The sequence below is a fragment of the Maniola jurtina genome, chromosome 25 (assembly GCF_905333055.1).
Source record: "Maniola jurtina chromosome 25, ilManJurt1.1, whole genome shotgun sequence".
NCBI lineage: Eukaryota > Metazoa > Arthropoda > Insecta > Lepidoptera > Nymphalidae > Maniola > Maniola jurtina.
The window spans coordinates 1695742-1716600 of NC_060053.1; the positions used below are offsets into that span (position 1 = coordinate 1695742).

A 20859-nucleotide genomic window follows, 5' to 3' on the forward strand; every position below is an offset into this window, starting at 1 on the left:
GGAAAACCTAATAACTTTTTGGTCCAATCCGGGACTCGAAGTAACATTATCTGCAGCCGAACCAGTAGTAATCACAATGTAGCTGGCAATGACACACGTTGAATGAGATAAGTCTTCATATAAATATAAACTGAAACCTATATTTAGATCGAGTACTCATAGAGCGACAAATCGAGGTTATAAATAGATTGTTTGTCTTTATGCGTCCTCACATGCATACATTGTCTATCTTTAATCAGCGTTGTTCTCTTATGCTGAAATCTATAGAGCTGCTTTGACTTTGCTCAGACTTAAGTTTCAGTTAAAACGAGAGTGAATGCCACTGATATAACGCTGTCTCGTTTTAACAGTGTCTTAAGTCTAAGCTAAGTCAAAGTGCGCTCTATAAATCTCAGCCTTAGATTCTCCTTGTATTTATTGGAGATATACTGAGTAATACTGAGCTGGAGCCTGGGACCTTCAGGGTGTCCCACCTTTATCCTGGCAATTCTGTTATATCCATCCATACTAATATTATAAATGCAAAAGTGAGTCTGTGTGTCTGTCTGTCTGTCTGCTAGGTTTTTAACTAGCTACAATAATATTGTATACCAAATCTTTGAAGAGTGCAACCGCCGAGTTTCTTGCTGGTTCTTCTCAATAGGAAAGGCATTCCGAACCAGTGGTAGATGCTTTTGACGATTCAAAAGTACTTGTAAAAGCCTAATTGAATAAAAATATTTTAAATTTGAATTTAACAGTTTTAACGATTATGATGAATTTTGGTACAGAGTTAGCTTACATCCTTCAAAGGCCCATCCGTTTATATAAAATTTGGTACAGTGGTAGCTTGCAAGTTGCCTCCCAAAATTGGCATGGCAACTTTTTATCTCGGAAAAAGCAAAGAGTTCCCATGGGTTTTTTTTTAAAAAAACCTACATCTACGCGGATGAAGTCTCGGGCAACATCGAAATAGATGTTCATATTGTGTATTATGCATAAATGTGGGAGCACTTGGGTAACCCATATTCGTATCATCGTCGTCGTTGTCAATTGATAGAGATTCACTGTTGGACATAGGTTCCTTGTAACAACTTCCACACGCCGCGGTTCTTTGTCAGTCCAATTTTGTGGTGAAGTTATGTTTACGCTTATCCTCGTAGAATACATACGTAACTTTTGTTCTACAGACATTATTAATACCGTCAAATAACGTATCTGCCAAGAGTGTCATTGTAAAAATATCAATTTAGAGCTCGAAAAACTGTGTTTGGATGCCAAAAAACAAATCTGTTATAAATGCAGCGCACTAGTGTAAAAGTGACGCAATATTTAAAAAAATAGTGACGTAAGTGTATTGTGATGCGGATTTTCAAAATAAAAACATTTGTGAAACCAAATCGTTGAAAAAACTGCAAAAAAGTGCTAAACCGTTGATCAATTGATGGTCGATGAAAAGTGTTGTGACGTTCGAGTTGGCAACTCAACTCAACTGTTGAGTTAACGAGACAAAGGTGTCTATGGTAGGCATGATGTGGTTCAAACGGGACCCAAAGGTCCCAGAAAAGGTTGACAAAGTTGACGGAGTGGTCAACAAGTTGAGAAGAAAAAAGCCGGTCATTCTCAAACCGACGCGAGAGTCGAGCGAGAGAGAAACATCGGCTGATAGCGATAAGGAGAAACGGAGATATTCCGATATACTTGATATGAAAGTGTCGCTTGGTATGTACGAAAATATTAATGCTAAGGTTTGACGCATATCTGCAGAGTCGAGTGGAGCCGAGGAGCAGCATCTTTTTGATAACAACATAAACTCAGCTTTATTTCACTGTGACATATTTTTGAAATCGGTATAATGAAAACAAACCACGGAGTTGTTTTGTTTTCATTATGCACAACCACAGAATATATAAATACGTAATGCTGTGCTAAAGTAAATAAAGGTTAGTTTGTGAAGTCATAAAATATGTTGCACCTATCCTCGGCTCCACTCTATTTTGGAGGTCTGCGTTGTATGTTGTATTCATTTACGTTGAGAAAACGGTCAATTCTCAAAGTTGCAGTTTATTTTAATTTAATTTTATCTGTATTTTAATTTGTTGATAAAATTAATGAAAAGCACATATCGTTGGTATTTCTAAAACATAAATGAGTGATACCAGCAAAACGATTTTAACCTTCAATTGGATAGGTATTAATTTTAATTTCCCGTAAGCATCGTGTTATTATTGTTAACTGTCCCAAAAATTAATTCAATATTATGGGATTGAAATTTAAAGGTTTCCATTTTATGGCCATAGCTACTTAAGTAATCCGATCATATTTCTGTTTTTTTTTCTAATCTACTATTTTTTCCAAAGTGACTTACAAAGTCATTGCCTTTTTGGTCCCTGACTTGAAGTCTGAGACCTTTCAAGTCAATTTAAATCTTCTACCTTTGGATCACATGGAAACAATAAAAATAAACATTTCCTCTGAAGTATTGTTCATGATAGTTATTGTATAGGTATTGCGAATCTCCGCGAATGTCAACAGGTCAATGTGGCCACGAGAGGCCGTGTCCAGATAGCTACTATTTTTAGCATTGCCGTCTTGTGTTGATAATTTATTTTCCTCTACTTTATTTCCTTGTATTTGGGGATGCGAGTTTGGTTGTTTTGTACATTTTTCAAGGACCAAAAATTCCTAATTGTAATGCATAGTTCATTTTTACTTTTATATAATATAATTTTGATACTTTATTATAAATGAAACTTTGTTTCACTGTTTTTTTTCTTTTATCATTTTATCCTTAGGAATCATTTTCGTTTTGATACTATACCCATACTTAATTATTATTTATTAGAAGAGCAACAACTCCTTACCTAGTAAATATTATTTTATACCTTCTGGTTTTGTACTACTCATCAACATTGTAAAGTAATTTGGCTATACGTTGACGGTCTAAACTTTAAATGTTATGTTAATCTTTTCACAATGTTCCATGCGAATAAGGATACCAATACTTTTAAAGCTATCAATCTAGTTAAGTTTAGAGAGTTATTGATAACAATATAATAAACATCATTATCTACTAACAAAGACAGTCTTCATCAAAATTTCTCCCAACTGGTTAGCCTTTGTTTTAGCTTTGGTCTATATTTGGACGCTTGTCATTCAAATATATTTTTATCTCTTATCAAGTGTTTATGTTAAACGTAATCCCGATATAACCGATAAGATTACGCATTAAAATGGTTGAGAAATTGTGTTATCAGTATATTGTTTGCATAGGAGTATTACGGCAGTCTAATAATCCTACTTATACTAATCCGACGTTATAAAAGTTTTGTAATCTTCTATAGATTCCCGTAACTTTAGCTCAAATATTTTTCACCCAATAGTAGGGGTAATCTTTCGTCAAATTCTTTCTTACTAGGATAAATCGTAGAATTCTGTCTATTTAGATCCTATCCTAATCATTCGATAAGGAATCTACCGGTCAAATTCCAAGTTTTTAAGCTTCGTGTTTCGTGTGTCGTGTTGTTTTAGGTCATTGTCTTAGATTTCGTGATTATACAGTTGAGTGGTATTCCGCTTTTAAATAGTAAAGATATATAAAGTAGGTACATAGAAGAAACAAAATTCTGACATCTTTTTATTAACTAAATTAAATTAGAGATCAAATCAATCAATGAAAACCAAGTTAAAGAATTACAGTAAATTAATAGAAGCAAGTTTCAAGAGAAACATTTGTGATATTAATATCGCGTGTTCTAATAATAATGCAAAAAGAGGACATTAACCCAATTTTGTTGACCATCCCTTAGGGTGAGGTCCTTAGTGGCCGGTGTCCTGAAAACCAGAGCCGATATAAAATGTTATTTACGTGTTGTAAGGAACATTTTTACGACTGTTTCATTAGATTAATGGATGCCGCTGTCTTGAAATTGAGGTTCCTTGTTTTTTGTGTCATAAAATAGTTATTCCTTTCTTATAATAAGGACATTGATACAATGTTTTTGCTATTATATTGAGTTTATCTTAGAATGTACGAAATCTAGAAAATGATTTTATATGAAAGGTATAAGATTAATTTATAGTAAGGCAAAAATGTAAGATCTATTTTTACCCGACTGCGGCAAAGCCAAAAGGAAGGGTTATGATTTTAGCAGTCTATGTATGTATCTATCCAGATTCTGTGTGTTCCATCATAGCGCCTAAACTACTGGGCCGATTTTGATGAATGGGATATCAATTGATTCGATGTACCTAAAGGTCACATTTTATACGGAAAAAATTGACCTTAGGGATGTTACATCAAAAAAAAGTAGAGGTCTCCAAATTTTTTTTTGCTATTGTATTGAGTGGGATGTCAAATGAAAGAGGAGAAAATTCTGAGTAACAGCGTTTATTAAGAAGATCGCAGTCGGGTTTTAGTTTTCAACTTTATCTTATTGTTATTCTTACTGATTAAGAAAATAATAGGGATAATGGTAGTTGAAACTTAATATTTTTAAATTTTGGAAAGACAGATTTTATGTAAAATTAGGTCACCTTATTACAGAAAAGGCTAAATTTCTTTTTTTATAAATTAACAACATAAAAATAAAAAAAATAGAGTCATTGTTAAAACGATTTATTAAATGTATTTTTTGATGACGAACGTTATTTACATAAACAGCACATGAATTTTCCCATTACCAATCCGTTTACTATTGTTAAATCTAAAAAGTTCCTCTTAACTATTTTTCACATCTGTCTTACATTTTACAGTTAATCTTTATTGTATGGAAATTATACTGATTCTAACATCACTCTCTGTGATGTGCCAGAATTTAGTTTCTTTTCACCTTGATTGTTGAAAATATTTTAGTACTTAGAATAAGTACTCATTAATGATAATAAAGCCGATCAATATGTATGCGTTAGATAAACAATTAATTATCGATCAGGAAATTCTTAATCGATATTGGCAGGGCTGAGAATAATAAAATAGTTCTGTTCTAAGTTAGGTATACCTATACAATGTATTCTAAGGTATAACTTGAGTCTTAGTTCAAACAACTGCTTTTGCTATTTCTTACATTACCGCCCACTCCCTGACCTCTTTGTCAAATCATCGTGATAATTCACACTTATGTTTCAGTTTTACTAATGGCATTGGATTCCTATGATTAGGAATTACTTAATTGACAACTATTTGCTTATTATTCTTCGCACTCGCTCAAATATTTTATTAATTACACTTGAGACATATGAAACTATTAAGTACATTGTTAAATTCTTGCTTCTTGTCTTCGCACATTCGTCATCAATAACAACCTGTGAATGTCGATTAATCATTCAGATCGTTATTATCCGGGCGTCCATTGTACCACTTCTTGTTACATGCTGTTAAATGCCACACTTATCTACAAGGCTTCTCTTTAATCATCTGTTCTACAGATTATGTAGTTACAGTAAATTGTTACTGTTAAAATTCTTTATATGCTAGATTATTTGAACATGGGCTGTTTTTTTGTACGAGCTGATCAACTAGGATCTATAAATATCAACAAATTGACACAACTCCATTGAATAGTTTATATACTCAATAAAACTTTCTAAAAATTGCCAACGATATGTGCTTATATCATACTTTATATTTTGCAATACAAAATTATATCGCAACAAAACCTTAACATTTGATACGCTATTATAATGTAAAATAATCCTCTAGAGCGGCGAGATGAAAGCGACGAATCACTCTACGAATCGGCTGACTGTCAAAGCGACGCCATTTCTGCTAGCGATGACGCGCTACCAAGACTCATCAAAACACCCACCATGAGCAAGGAATCTCTTAAACTCGCTATCACTGACGAAGAAGGAGACCTAACGAGAGCAAAGAAAGGTCATAGAAAGACTATGTCATTATCCTATCCACTAGAAATAGTGAAATGTTTAGGCGACGAACTATTTGATCACAAAGAAAAGAACTGTGAAAAGAAAAAGTCAAGAGAAAGCCTATGGAGTGAAGAAGATAGAGATTCTATTCACGGTTCAACTATGAAACTAGATCAGTTGAGAAAGAATAGTAAAAAGGACGATAAAGTTAGTGGAAGTAGAAAAAACAGTTCAACTGATAATCCAAAACGGAAAAGTAGCAAAGGTTCCTCAGTTAGTGCTTTAAATTTTTTGAGAAGGAAGAAAACTCCAACTTCAATGAAAGCCGTTGAAGCGGTGGTCGAAGTAGTAGATGGATTAATAAACACCAGTGAAATATTAAACCATACGAAATTCTTCTTGGAAGAGGAAAAGAGATTTGCGTCTGCGACCTTCCCTAAACCTCCGGTCGAAACTGATTCGGATGAAGACATGCCTGCTCCCAAAGTTATAGGAGAGCATAGAAGAAGATTAAGCAGACAGACTTCTAGAAGTAAGAGTAAAGTTAGAGGAAAGAGTCAGAGTTTAAAAGTCAATACATTACGGAAATCACATAGTGGGACGCTAAAGAAGGGGAAAAAGAAGAGTGTCAAAACTCCTTTAGTTAGTAGGAGTAGACAAGCAAGCATAGCGGAACCAAGTCCGTTAGTTAAGAAGAAACATTCAGATGCCTTCAAGCAGAATTCCTGGCTGTTTAGTGGATCCAGAGGTAAGTTTCTTGTTCAATTCTTTATTGTATGTTTTTTTACAGGTATTTATTGGAAGCATGTTAAAGATGACTATTTTATGATAGTTCTCTATATAGTTATATTCAACTGTTTTCTATATCTGACTCCTGACATCTTAGTAATTGTCTTTGGTTTAGTAAATACTGATCAGTATGCTATTGGTAGACAGTTATTTATATTCACATTTCGATAAAATACAAAAAGAGACAACTTAAAATTGTAGGTACAAAAAGGCATTATTTGGTTATTGAAAAGGTGTCACGCCCTTCAGCAATGAGAAATTCAACGCAGAAGGAAGTTCCTTCTGCGTTGGATTTTCAAGTAGTAGTTAAACGATGTCAAAGATATAGCCAAGGTAATGTTAAATAAGAATATCGTGTGTGAATACTTTCTCCTATACAATCGGTAACCCAATATCTACAATCTAAATAGGTGTTAAGATCATATCAGTAGCAAAAACTCGATCAAATACCGTTGCCTGTCACATACGCGTCACTGGGCGTATATTAATTATTTCGTTATTGATATTTGGCAAGCTATCCATTATGAACGTGGTCACGAAGCAATGAACCCAAGTTACTGGAATTACCAGCACGTTACAGGGTGTAACCAGAACGCTAGCAAACACGAAGACAGGTGATAGTACTGATGATTGCTGATAAGATACCATAAAAAAAACTACGAAAAATAATTAAAATATCCTGTGTTCTTAAAAGTTCACAATATATTGCAAATAAAACATCTGACTGACACTACAGGTCAACGAACGATCCGTAAATAGGTCACTCGAAGTCAATGCCGCGTCGTAATATAATATAGGCACGGATTTTTATATGTAGTTTCAAAAATTTGCGAAATAAAAGTTTGTTATTTCCTTTGCTAACAAACCTCATCATATTCATCTCAACTCACCACTGAACTACAACTCTGCGACATGTCTCCTCTCAGAATGACACGGGTTTTTTAGGCCATAGATAGGTCAGTTATAGACATAGACCAAGTGCAGATTTGCAGACCTCATCACGCTTAATATTATAAAGGAGAAAGTTTGTATGTGTGTGTGTGTGTGTATGTTTGTTACTCCTTCACGCAAAAACTACTGGACGGATTGGGCTGAAATTTAGAATGTAGATAGATTATACCCTGGATTAGCACATAGGCTACTTTTTATCCCGGAAAATCAAAGAGTTCCCACGGGAATTTTAAAAAACCTACATCCACGCGAACGAAGTCGCGGGTATCAGCTAGTAATTACATCGCCGAGAACATTATGGAGAACTCTCAAGTATGCAGATAAAAAAAATTACTTGTTAATTTACTGTTAATAAATTCCTATGTAGATCACTTATTTATCCATATAAGTTGTAAATGAATAATAATTTTGAGTGAGGAAATATCATGATTTGCGTGAAAAATTACGGAAATGTTACGAACTCGTAAAAATAACAGTGTTTAAAAGATAACGTTTACGATTTAATGCTAAAAGTACAAGCGTGCAACGTTTGCATTTTATTGATTTCTCCAGGGTTGTCACTTGCCAATTTTTAATATATTATTCAAATAGTTTTCAACTGTGTTTGAAGATTAGGTACGTTGATTCTTAAGATCTAGCGAATGTTAAGAATCACCGTACCTAATCAACGTACCTAATCACGTATCAGAATTTCAAAATATTTTGAAAGATATCCTAGATCATCAATCACTCTTGCCCTTCCGGCATCTGTTTTCCCTTGTACTTTTAATATGGGTAGGTGAAAATGAAAATGAAAATGAAAAGTACCTTTATTTACACTTAACATTGCCTTACCTTCAAGGTACCTTCAAGTCAAGAGTTAATCGGCAACTTCTAGGCAAGCGCGCTCCATCTTAGGCTGCATCATCACTTGCTAAGCAGGTCTGATTGCAGCCAAGCGCTAGTCTGTAAATTAAAAAAAAAAAAACATAAGTATGTTTGAAGACAGAGCTGGCAGCCCTAGGCATAACTATAACATAATAATCTGTCCGTCGTCGTTCGTCACACACGACCCTGGTACTGCAAAGCCGCACCGATGTTTAAAACGATACAGCAATTAAACGTTCTGAATTCTTCGGCCGTGAAAACCACATGGGCTACGGACAATAAATAAGAGCCGTCTCTAGACATCGATAAAATGACGATAAATGCACGAAATTATGTTTTTATTACTTCTTTTCTTGTTCTGTGGAGGCGCGGATCCAGACCTCAATAAAGGTTACTAATATTATTAACGCGAAAGTTTGTATGTATGGATGTTTGTTACTCCTTCACGCAGAAATTACTGTACGGATTTGGCTGAAATTTGGAAAGGAGATAGATTATACCCTGGATTGACACATAGGCTACTTTTATCGCAGAAAATCAATGAACTTCCACGGGATTATTAGAAACCTATATCCACCGGAACGAAATCGCGGGCATCAGCTAGTTTATAATCCATTCATCGTAACTCCTACTAAAACGATCAATAAGTATTTCTAGTTTTTGTACTAAGAAAATCAGAATAATTATACTTAATTCTCTATTTGAATATTCATTAAAATATCGTATCGCATTAGTATCATAGACAACATAATTAACTTTTCTTTTAGTTTTGCAATGAATTTATGACTTTATTTTCGCACGAAGTCGCTTCAAAATTAAAAAAAAAACATAATTAATATTCTAAATGATCTTGTTTTGTTTTGTTATGTGAATGAGCAGTATCTCTTCTTCATAATGTTATTATTGTGAAGTTCATTCATTCCTTATCAGTGTGTATGTAGGAACGCTTGATAACTGGACATTGGCCAGCATTATTAGGTCACTTACTCAGTTCCCTGGATATGAATAGCAAATGATATTAGCTGACTTACAGTCGGACACCGTTGTTCTGGTCGAGTTATACCTACCTAAATATTTATTGAGTGGTTTCTGACATTTTGTCTGAAGTTCAATGAATAACTAGACCACAAGCCCCTTCAAAGTCCAAGAAATAGAAGTTTTTTTTTTAATAGCGTTTGGCTGCAATCAGACCTGCTAGCAAGTGATGATGCAGCCTAAGATGGAGCGCGCTTGCCTAGAAGTTGCCTATTCACTCTTGACTTGAAGGTACCCATATTTAAAGTGGAGGGGAAAAATGATGCCGGAAGGGCGTTCCATATCCTAGCGGTTCGGATTAGAAACGCGGAAGCAAATCGCTTCGTACCTATCTGGGGAATTTCAACGACACGTACAGATACAGACCTATATGCCTTGCAGTACGATGGTAGAAAGGTGAAGGAGGAACCAGCTCAAAGAGCTCTTGTGCACAATCTCCGAAATATATTCTAATACCGATAGACTGGCAGATATTCCAAACTTTGAAATTAAGAATTCACCAGTGGTTCGTCACCAATGAGTGTTAGCCGTGCGAACCACCGAATCTAATGCTTTAAGCTGGTACTTGGCAGAGCCATCCCATAAAAGAAGTGATCCATTTACCTAAGCCGGAAGGGAAGGTGTAAACGCTTGACTCGGTCACCGGCTTACCGGTCACATTGGTATGCGCGCGCGCACCTCGACGGGAAGCGCGTATTAATAGCCGTATCCTTGCGCGTTGACTCAACCCAGCCGTGCGCTATTGTTTCCATTCGATTCCCGCTCGCTGAATTTGGTTGGCTATTAGCTCGTTTCGATGAACAGGGTATACATTGTGAACTAGATTGAGAAAACTCCTCCTTTTACCCGACTGCGGCAGAGCCAAAAGGAAGGGTTATGATTTTAGCAGTCTATGTATGTATGTATGTGAGTATGTTTGTAGCCAGATTATGTGTGTTCCATCGTTGCGCCTAAACTACTGGGCCGATTTTGATGAATGAGATCTCAATCGATTCGTCGTAAAGATCCGGATGACATAGGCTATATTTTATACGAAAAAAAATAACCTAACGGATGTTACATGAAAAAAAGTGGGGTCTCCAAATTTTTTTTTTTTCTATTGTATCGAGTGGGGTGTCAAATGAAAGAGTATAAATAAAGTATAAATGTACTACAACATAAAATTAAACCAAGAGACAGAAAAACTATTTTACTATAATATTTGAGCGTTTATTAAGACGATCGCAGTCGGGTTTTAGTTTTCAAATTTATCTTGTTAGGCATAGCTCTCTGACAACAGCCAGTAGGTATTCAAGTCAATTGCATTAAGAAAACTCACAATATAATCACGACAATGCAAGTTCACTGAACCCAGTCAACTCGTAAAGATGTTTGTTTGTACATATTAAGTGATAATAAATCGGCCGTTTAAGGTAACGGGTGGCGGTTCAATGGGAACGCGCAATATGCTTGCGGATTTATTGCTGATATGGCCTGATTGGGGTGCTTTTGACGCGCTATATTTTTAACGGTACCAGGTCTGGGATTAAACCTTGGACCCCCGAATGGGAGGCCGATATCTAAACTAACCACTAGGCCATTACCGCAGTACTAGGTACGTAGGTAAAACTCTTGAGTCGTACCGAAGGTTGAAAGAGGTATGTACCGAGGTATGTATGAGTAAAAGGGTGTGTGTATACGTTCCACATATGTTCCCACTCTCACAAACCCCATCATCATCATCATCATCATCATCAGCCTGTGGACGTCCACTGCTGGACATAGGCCTTCCCTATAGATCGCCACCACACCCGGTCCTCAGCCTTCCTCATCCAGCCACTTTCCGTCAGCTGCTTTATATCGTCGGTCCATCGTGCTGGAGGGCGTCCCACACTACGACTTACAAACCCCGCTTGCCGGAAATGCACAGGTTTAGGGTTCCGTAAGCTGTGATAGCTTAGTGGTTAAGACATCCGCCTCATTATCGGAGGTCGGGGCACGCACTTCTAACTTATCGAAGTTGTGTGCGTTTTAAGTAATAAAATATCACTTTATTTAACGGTGATGGAAAACAACGCGAGGAAACCTGCATGCCTGAAGAGTTCTCCATAATGTTCTTAAAAGTGTCTGAAGTCTGCAAATCCTCACATGGCCAGCGTGGCAGACTATGGATACAACCCTTCTTATTCTAAAGGAGATCTAGAGGAGGAGGTGATGAGTTGAACATGATGATGATAATTGCATTTAAATTCTCTTAACCACAAGGCCATCACTGCAAAAATGTTCGGTATCGGTGGATTCCCAAAGCCCCGGGCTACAAGTCGGGGTCGGGTTGAGTGACCGCTGGGGGATGACGTCACAGCCCACCGGCGCATGATTCACCTCGAGACTTGACATTGTTGGCAAAAAACGAGATCGATCCACGCGGTCTGGTATAAAGTCCCAAAGTAAACCGTCCGCGCTAATGCGTTGCCGGCCTTTCGGTTGATCAGCCCCTTGAATAACCCCATGTTGAAAAACAAAGAACCTTCAGTTCCTATCATACTACCTTCAGCATTTATTCCGCCTTGATACTACTGAACTGTTAAAGCAGACATTTTAAAGGTAAGTCTAAAAATAGCATGGCGTCGGTACGCACATTGCACACTTTCCATCAAAGAAAGCAGTCCCGTCTGATTCCATATATGACTGATAAGACACCAATATGGTGTTCGCTAGTGTGATGTGACCGTAAAGCTGGGTATCCACTGGGATATCGAACTGACCTCTATCATTTGAAAAAAGAAAAAAACTTTTGAAAGCTATGCCACACATTTACCAGTTATCCCTATGGGTTATCCTGGCGCCTCTAATACTGAAGCATTAAAGTCAAAACACCCCAAGCAGAAAAAGCACCGGAATAAACTGTGTCTCGTGTGGCACAACCCGAAAAGGTCCCAACCCAGCATAAATGCTGTATGCCTTGCACATACTACAAAAAACATACAATGCTGGTTTTGGTTGGTTGGTCTTTGCTAAAATCGCAATTGATGTGATTGGCTGAATTGATGGTATTCTTGCTGCAACAGTAAATTTTTCCAGTACAGTGAGAGAAAGCCAGATATACTGTTTGCTATTATGAATATCCACCATTATAGCGAACTGACACTGTCACATTGCTATAATCGGAAAAAATTGCAGTCAGTGGGGACTACGTGAAAAGACCACCGTCGTCATCAACCTATCGTTGACCTATCGTTCCCTCTCAAAATTTGAAGGATTTAACCATAGTCTACCACGCTAGCTAAGTGCGGATTTACTTACTTAACACAACAGACATCTTTGGAGAAAATTAAGGAGAACTCTCATCACGATGTTTTCCTTCACCGTTAAAGCAAGTGATATTTACACAAAGTGGATACTCAGCTTAAGTATTAATTACTTAGCGCTTCTGAGAAGGAAAACTGGCCGCAACCGGTTCATACTTCATATACAGACTGACAGACTGACAACATGACAAGCGCTCTCTTCAATACACTTTTGAAGAAGCCCGCTTCGATATGATTGACGCTAACTTGACCTTAATAGGCTCTGGTGACACGAATTCCTTACTTATTAGCCTCTCTGCTTCGTGATTCTCATTGCTGAGGATAGTGACCCCTCCCGATAATTGTAGAGGGTTTCTCGGAAGAATAATAAGGTAGGCATCCATCATTCAGCAACTAATCATCTATAACTTCATACTAATAATATAAATGCGAAAGTGGGTGTCTGCTGGTTTTTCATGGCTCTTTTCGTTTAACCAATTTGTTACAAAGATAGCCTGCATTCCCGGGAAGAACTTTGCTACTTTAGGTCCCGGAAAATCACAGAGGTCCCATGGGATTTTTGACAAACTAAAATCCATGTAGAATAGTGCCATAGGTGGGGTACCTAGGTTCCAGATTAGCCCGCTTCGATCTTAGACTGCATCATCACTTACCAAATGAGATTGCAGTAGGCTAACTTGTATAAGAATAAAAAATAAAATTAAATAAACTATTTATCCCGTAAAATCAAAGCTTTCCCACGGGATTTTTTAGAAAACCAAAGCTTACGCAAACTAAGTTGCGGGCATCAACTAGTTATTTATGCTCGTATGAGTGTTTCTGTGTTGTAGTTATTCCTCATTGCTCAAGATAGTGAACCTTAGTACTTAATAAGGAATCTTCAGTGTGTGATATTGACTTACACTTGGACGTTTTTATCATAGTTTCAAATGACTTTCATCCCTGTGTTTATTTATATAGATTGCTAAAAAAAAATAAGGGCATACGTGACCTGAATTAATCGACCTAAACACTTTAGAATAGAACTAATAGTGTATTTACACTACAAGATCAATGGGTTAGTATTAGCTGTGGTATTAGCTCGATTTAATAGCTGTTTACGTCGAACGCGAGATGATTAGCAGAAACGCTTTCTGTAGCAGATTCTTTAGAATACGACGCTCTGCCTAAAATATATTTTACTAGAGAACCATTAAAATACGTTGAGATCTTCTATGAATAGAATCATTAGAAATAATCCGAAAACAACTGATGAATCTTCTTGTATTTTTAGGTTTTTTATTATCACTTATAATGAAAAATCAAAATAAACACATAAAACGAAGTAAATTTTGTATGCACAAATTCGCTTGTTCGTTTGCTCGTTATCTAGATAAATACTAGCTGTTGCCCGTGACTTCGTCCGCGTGCCGTGGGAACTGTCTTTTCCCCTGGATTTTCCAAAAATTTGTTGTTATTAACACCCGACCCAAAAAGAGGAGTGTTATAAGTTTGACGTGTGTATCTGTGTATCTATCTGTGGCATCGTAGCTCCTAAACTAATGAACCGGTTTTAATTTAGTTTTTTTTTGTTTGAAAGGTGGCTTGATCGAGATTGTTCTTAGCTGTAATCCAAGAAAATCGGTTCAGCCGTTTGACAGTTATCAGCTCTTTTCTAGTTACTGTAACCTTCACTTGTCGGGGGTGTTATAAAATTTTGATTTACACTTGTAACATATTATGTATTTAGCTACCTATGTTACAAATTGTTGCATTTATCTTGTGGCTTGCTGATTGCTAAGTCTATAGCTTCCGTGCAATTTGTCATTAAGAAATTCATCGATAATTGTATAATAGCCTCGATTTAATTAAAGTTGTTTTACACAGAGTTTAAAATGCAATGGCAAGTCTGAGAATTCTCTTTGAACTCTGAATCATGTTATACAACGACTTAAGATAATTACAAATTTTATATAGCGTAAACCAACATCACTAACTAATAATAATAGTAATCACATGACATCCGCCTCAAATTCAGGACAATACTGTATACCTTCCCTCGACACGTAAAAGTATATACCTACTCAACCCCTAAGATTCCGGTACTTTCCAGCTTACTCAATGATAACCACCGATCTCATTTGTCATTTATTTTTAATTCATTGAACGTCTTGTACGAAAAATTACTTTAAAATCACTCGGTAAAGCAGCAATGTAGAACCAACCAATCTCAAAATAGCTCTGGCTATCATTCACTGTTTATCTAATCACCCTGCTGCACCATCAAATCTTAAACTGATAACACAAAAACAAACATTTGCGAAATGTCCATTGACCATGTGTATCGTGTCGCTAATGCGCTATGATGGCGCATATAATACATACTTAAATAGTATAATGTAGCGGATTCGTTGATGATCTCACTCCTGCGCAGCTCGCTTAACAGGGCTCTCTCCGTCACTCGCTTCATACAATCGTAGTTCCAATTTCATTTGAATATTAAGCAACCAAAGTCCATGAAATTTTGCAGACATATTCTAGAAACTAATATCTGTGCCTGTGGTGTTTTAGATTTTTCTAAAAATATGTAGTTTTAAAATTACAGGCGCTCAAAGATTTGTATGTAAATTTTTAAGATTGAATATTCTAAAAGAAATCTTGAAAACCAAAAACATAGATATTAGTTTCTAGAATATGTCTGCAAAATTTCATGGACTTTGGTTGCTTAAGGCTATCGTTGTCAACGATCCCCCGTCGATTTCCTACGTATGATATTATTGTTCTTATCTCTATCTGCCCTGGTTCGTGCATTCTCGGTTCCTAGATCGGTACATTTGTGATAACCAAATTTCAAATTGCTGTGATTGGCTGAATTTACCATGTTCTTGCTGCGACAGTGAGTTTGAGCCACTAGCGGAACAATGTTAGCCGGTCAGAAATGATTGCAATTAGTCAACCTGTTTGACGTCCGTGTTCTGTTTTCGATTACAAAAAAGAAAAATTGTTGTTGCAATCATCAATTTTAGCAAATAGTGAAAGAGAGTCGGCCAATCAGAGGTCACAACTACCGTCACACTTTCTGTCACACTATGGCAGTAGGCATACCGAGTAATGAAAACAATTTTTCATTCTGTCTAGGTCGAAGTAGGGTTGCCACCTGGCTCTTTTTGATTTACAGGCTACCACCATCAAAAATACGGGGTTTAGATTTGTTTACGGGAGACATTGTTTCTTATTTATTGTTGTATTATTGTATTGTTTATTATTGTATTTGAAGAAATAGGCGGTGGTTCTCTCTGAAAGCCTATTTAGATATTTCAGTTTATTTGTATGTTTTGTATTTTTTCTCTGTATGATGCCGTGTCTTGAGTGGTGAACTGTGTTTGTAATGTGGTTTTAAATAAAAGATTTATTTATTTAAATAGCTTTTAAAAACTCTTAGTTTTGTAAAGCAAAATGTTATACATTTCATGCATACAATCTTTTCATTTTAACTTAAAATTACATTTAATTTGTAATTCCACCTTAGCAGTATCAATACTATGGCCGTAGCCAGGAATCGATTGCGGGAGAGGTTTTATCAGGGCCGGAACTGAATCCTGTCATGAGGAAAAAAACATTCGTTCAACTTTATGGGCTAATTACCTGGTTAGTGGAATATCGCCTTTCAATTTGACAGTGAGATAAAATACAACAATAAAAAAGCGCGAGCGCAGTGAGCGTAAGTGTTTTTGGTTCAATACAGAAAAAAACAAAGTGAAAGGGAAACGAGTTTAGCCATAGCAAGATTTTATTTTTAAAGCTTCCTATCCATACTTATATTACGAATACGACAGTATATCTATTTGCCTATCTATTTGTTACCCTTTCACCGCCCATCTTCTTTACCAAAATTTTGGTACTTACTATTCAGAGGTAACTTGCATTCCAGACATTTTTTTTTTAGGCGGCTTTTTAGCCCGAAAAATCCCCCACGGAATTTTTAAAAATCTAAGTTCATGCAAACGAAATTGCGGGGTTTACACCAAGTAATACAAATTCAAAGCGCGAGTGAAGTGAGCGCGAAATGTTTGATATATTTCCAAAAAAAAAATTGGTAAGCAAATGCAAGAAATAGTGTAAGTATTATTTTAGGCTTAGGTTTTTGATGGCTTCCCAGGCGCAGTCCCCATTTCTAAATTTCTGGTCTGGTGGAAGGCTTCGGTCATGGCTAGTTATATGGTTAGTATGGCCCTAACGGCCAATAAATTAGACTGCATCATCATTTACCGGCCAAGTGCGAGTCAGACCCACGCACCGAGGGTTCCGTATTCGGGTATTTTTTCCGACATTTTACTCGAGAAATCAAAAACTCTTATGCATTAAAAAAATATGCATAAAAATAAATAAAAATCTGTTTTAGAATGAACAGGTAAAGCGCTTTCATATGATAACCCACTTGATATATGTAGTTATCTTACTTTGAAAATTGAAAATACTAATATTTGTTCATGAACACATGACAGACGGATAGAAGGACAGATGGACAGACGGACAGACGGAAAGACTGACAGACTGACAGACAACGAAGTGATCCTATAAGAGAGTTCTTTTTTGCTTTTGAGTTACGGAACCCTAAAAATATTTAGTTTTATTTGCCCCGTATTTTATTTTCATAATTACAGGTTTTTGTATCCTGAAATACGGGGTAACCAGTAAAATACGGGGCCTCTGGCAACCCTATTCGGAAAACACTGTCACATTCAAGTTAATGTCAAATATTTTGTTTTCAATTACAGAAAGCTGCATCAATCATTATTACAATATTTTCTTTGTTGTGATTGGCTGAATTTTTGAGTTTCAGCCAATAAACAGACTGTTTGCCAATTAAACGTCATAACAATATAAATGCCAGAAAGTTTAACCAAATAAAACAAACTTAATGAGAACTTAGTGAGAATGCAAACGGCACACAATTTATAATACAAATTATGTTAGTCGTATATAATAGATATTATAGTAGTCGTTCACTTTGGTAATAGTCAGATTGTCATCAGTAAAATTGATATTGGTTGATGTATCGTAAATTATTGTTTCGGTGACAAATATTTTTATAATCTATTTATCTTTGAACAGAATGGAATAGAATGAAATGGAATGGAATACATTGACAAATTTTTATTCCTGTAAACTTTTAGGTAAACTTCAAAGTGTTTTTGAATGGTCAGAAAAATTTACCACTGGTTCGGAATGCCGTTCCTACGTTTTCTAGGGTTTCGTACCTCAAAACGAAAAACGGAACTCTTATAGGATCACTTTGTTGTCTATCTCTCTGTCTGTCGTGTGTGTCAAGAAAATCTCTAGGGTACTTCCCGTTGACTCAAAACTATGACGTATGAGATAAAATCAGTTTGGTTCAAAGAATATTACCGCTCTTCTTGCTCGAACGGCGCTGGTACCACAGATTCGTTCCGTCCTTAGGATATGATATGTCGTTCCCTTACAGACATATTTCTTGGAATTCGTGGGTCTATTAGTTCGGGTAAGATGCATTGGACGTAAAAATCTTTAAGCTGGTTTTGCATTTTTTCTGCCCAAAAAGTATCACATCTCACGATTTTTTCATATATTAGACCGTGAGGCGTCCACAAAATAAAATAGCAATATTCTCTTTGGGTGACGTGAAGTTGACCCTGAACTTGAAAAAAATAGTTGTGATCCCTTTTTAGAGATATTTCATCGCTTTCAGAACATTTACAATAAGTAATGAGTCCTAATTTCACCGCAGCTTGGGGTGTTAAATGAGATGCCGAATAAGGACACTTGACCTCAACGAGGCCGTCCGATCCGATAAGCCCATCAGGGCTAGCTGCTAGGTATGCATCTACAGGGTCAACAAATAAACCACACTGATCGACATTAATACCTTTTAGCTTTTCAAATTCAAAAATGGCTCGTTTTTCGTTTTCTTTTCCGTACTTTGTAGCTTCGTTACCTTTGAACGTCTTATACAATAAATATTTAATGGTTCCAGTTGCCGATGTAGAGCGTCTCATTTTACAGATTTTTCCAAATACAGAAGCGGTCACTCGTTTACGCCTCTCAGTAACCCATAGGTCGCAGTCACCTTGGTCCTTAGTTAATTTTTGTAGAGTATCAATTTCAGTAGCGCTCTTCCATAAGGACTTCATAAATTCATCACATTTTTGCTTCAAAATATGGTCCTCCATATCTTCTTCCAACTCTTGCAATCCGTAATCCTGGTCTGGCCTTGAACTTTTTGTAGTTTTACATCGTTTACTGGTCTGTTTGTTTACTTCTAATTGTCTTCTTCTATTTTTATTTTTTAATATTTTTTCTTCAAATTTGATTGTGTATTGGCCAGCATCTTGACCCGACATTTTTTTTTGCAGTTTGCTGTGAATTTTATTTGTGTTGTAAGAGGTAACAGCTCCAAAACATCTCGCTTGATAGGATCCTCTAGCTACGAAACTTACTCGTTTACCACCTACGAATTTTGCAATTATAGCATTAAACTGTTCAGCGCTGTTATTGGTTACATCCATCAGCAAACTATCTGCGTTTTCAATTAAATTTTTTATGAACGATTGTATGTCATCCCAGATGCCACAGGCTTGTAAGTCTGGGATAAAATTTTGTTCCCGTAGGTACTTTCTTTTACAAAAATAAGTCGCACAGCTGTTGTGGTTACCGAAAACATGATTCGAAATATTGTTTAGATCAATACGCAGCAAGTTCAGCTTATCAGAGAAAGATCTGTCGTTTTGATTCTTTCTAAATTCTGTTGCACCTTTAATGGCCGTCCTAAAGCGAGGTTCACTACTTTCGACTTGTTTGCGTATATTTACAGGAACAGAACCTTTCTTGTTGTGTATTTTTTTCCCCAAGCTGCGCAGTTTATTCGAAAAATTTCGCAGGAGGTGGTTCTTACATTCAATTTTTCTTATGTGGTGATCATTGCCGTACGGTCGAGTTGTTGCTAGTTTTTTGGTGACACTACTGTCACCGTCACCAATCAGTGTCTTGAAGCGTAACCCGTGCATTGCGACACTATTTTTGAAGCCTTCAGCTATTATGTCAGTTTCCATGCCAGTTGCATTGCCAAACCAATTTTTGAAACATTTATGCTCTGGAAAATTGCTATCTGCTGTTTTGGTCACCTCAGCTTGTTTTGAAGCTCGATGACATAAACAGCAGTAGCTATTTCTCACGCCAAGAAATAAAACTTTTCTGGTCCTGAAGCCTATTATAACCGCTGCACCTGAGAGAGATGAGTGATTTCCTTTGTACGACCTCTTGGCCCATGCTCCGTCAGCCACAACTGTAATACGAGGAATTCCATCGTCGTCAACATCATTCTCTTGTATTGCCAGACGCCTTTCTTCTTTTCCAGCCTCAATCATTTGTTCATAAGCCAATTCTTCCATATTGCTGAACAAATGATTCTGCAGTTTTTGAAATTTATTGGAACTTACGCAAGGCATATTCAAGCAGGCACAAATTTCTTCTAATTGACTATTTCCATTACCAGTACAAATAATACCTTCCACAAATGCTGTGTTTACGTCTATTGTCACATCTGGATCTTCTGAATGTATAAACTCTTCTTTACAACAAACTTGGCATTTGTAAAGAAATTTACTTTTAAAACCATTTCGCTTTTCTTTCACAAAAACTAAATATTTTGAAGTGCATGAGTCATAATCATGTGGAAAATTTTGTAGGCTTTGAGTGTAATAATGGATATCTATTATTCGTCTTCCTCCTAATTCCAAAACGTTTTCTTGGGGATTGTCTTTCTCAATATTAAGTTCATAAACCGATTCATCAACACTTATGTTGTCCTCATAGTAAGGATCACACTTTCGTCTATCCATATTTTCTTTTTCTTTTGAGTGAACCACAGAATATCTGAAATACAACTAATAATTAATAATTTTAATTTTATTAACGTATTATTTATAAACGTATTTTATAAAAAATAAATTAATAGTATAATAAAATACGTTAATATTATAATAAAATAGTTTTCTGAAAGTTTGGTTTGAATTCATGTACCTCGAGGATACCGGACTCATATAATTATCGTTCTTGTAATCTGTCG

At 36.2% G+C, this 20859-nt stretch overlaps 1 protein-coding gene and 1 long non-coding RNA gene across 5 annotated transcripts in view; both read left to right on the forward strand.

Annotated features, from left to right (window-relative positions):
- The window catches only part of LOC123878209, a 34155-nt gene extending 32843 nt beyond the window's left edge, over nt 1-1312 (forward strand). The window contains exon 2 of the long non-coding RNA XR_006798793.1: nt 1170-1312. This is a non-coding gene — a long non-coding RNA (uncharacterized LOC123878209). The remainder of the gene's footprint in view (nt 1-1169) is intronic.
- Nucleotides 1-20859, forward strand: part of LOC123878207 (rho guanine nucleotide exchange factor 11) — a 207419-nt gene that overhangs the window by 131777 nt on the left and 54783 nt on the right. The window lies entirely within an intron of this gene.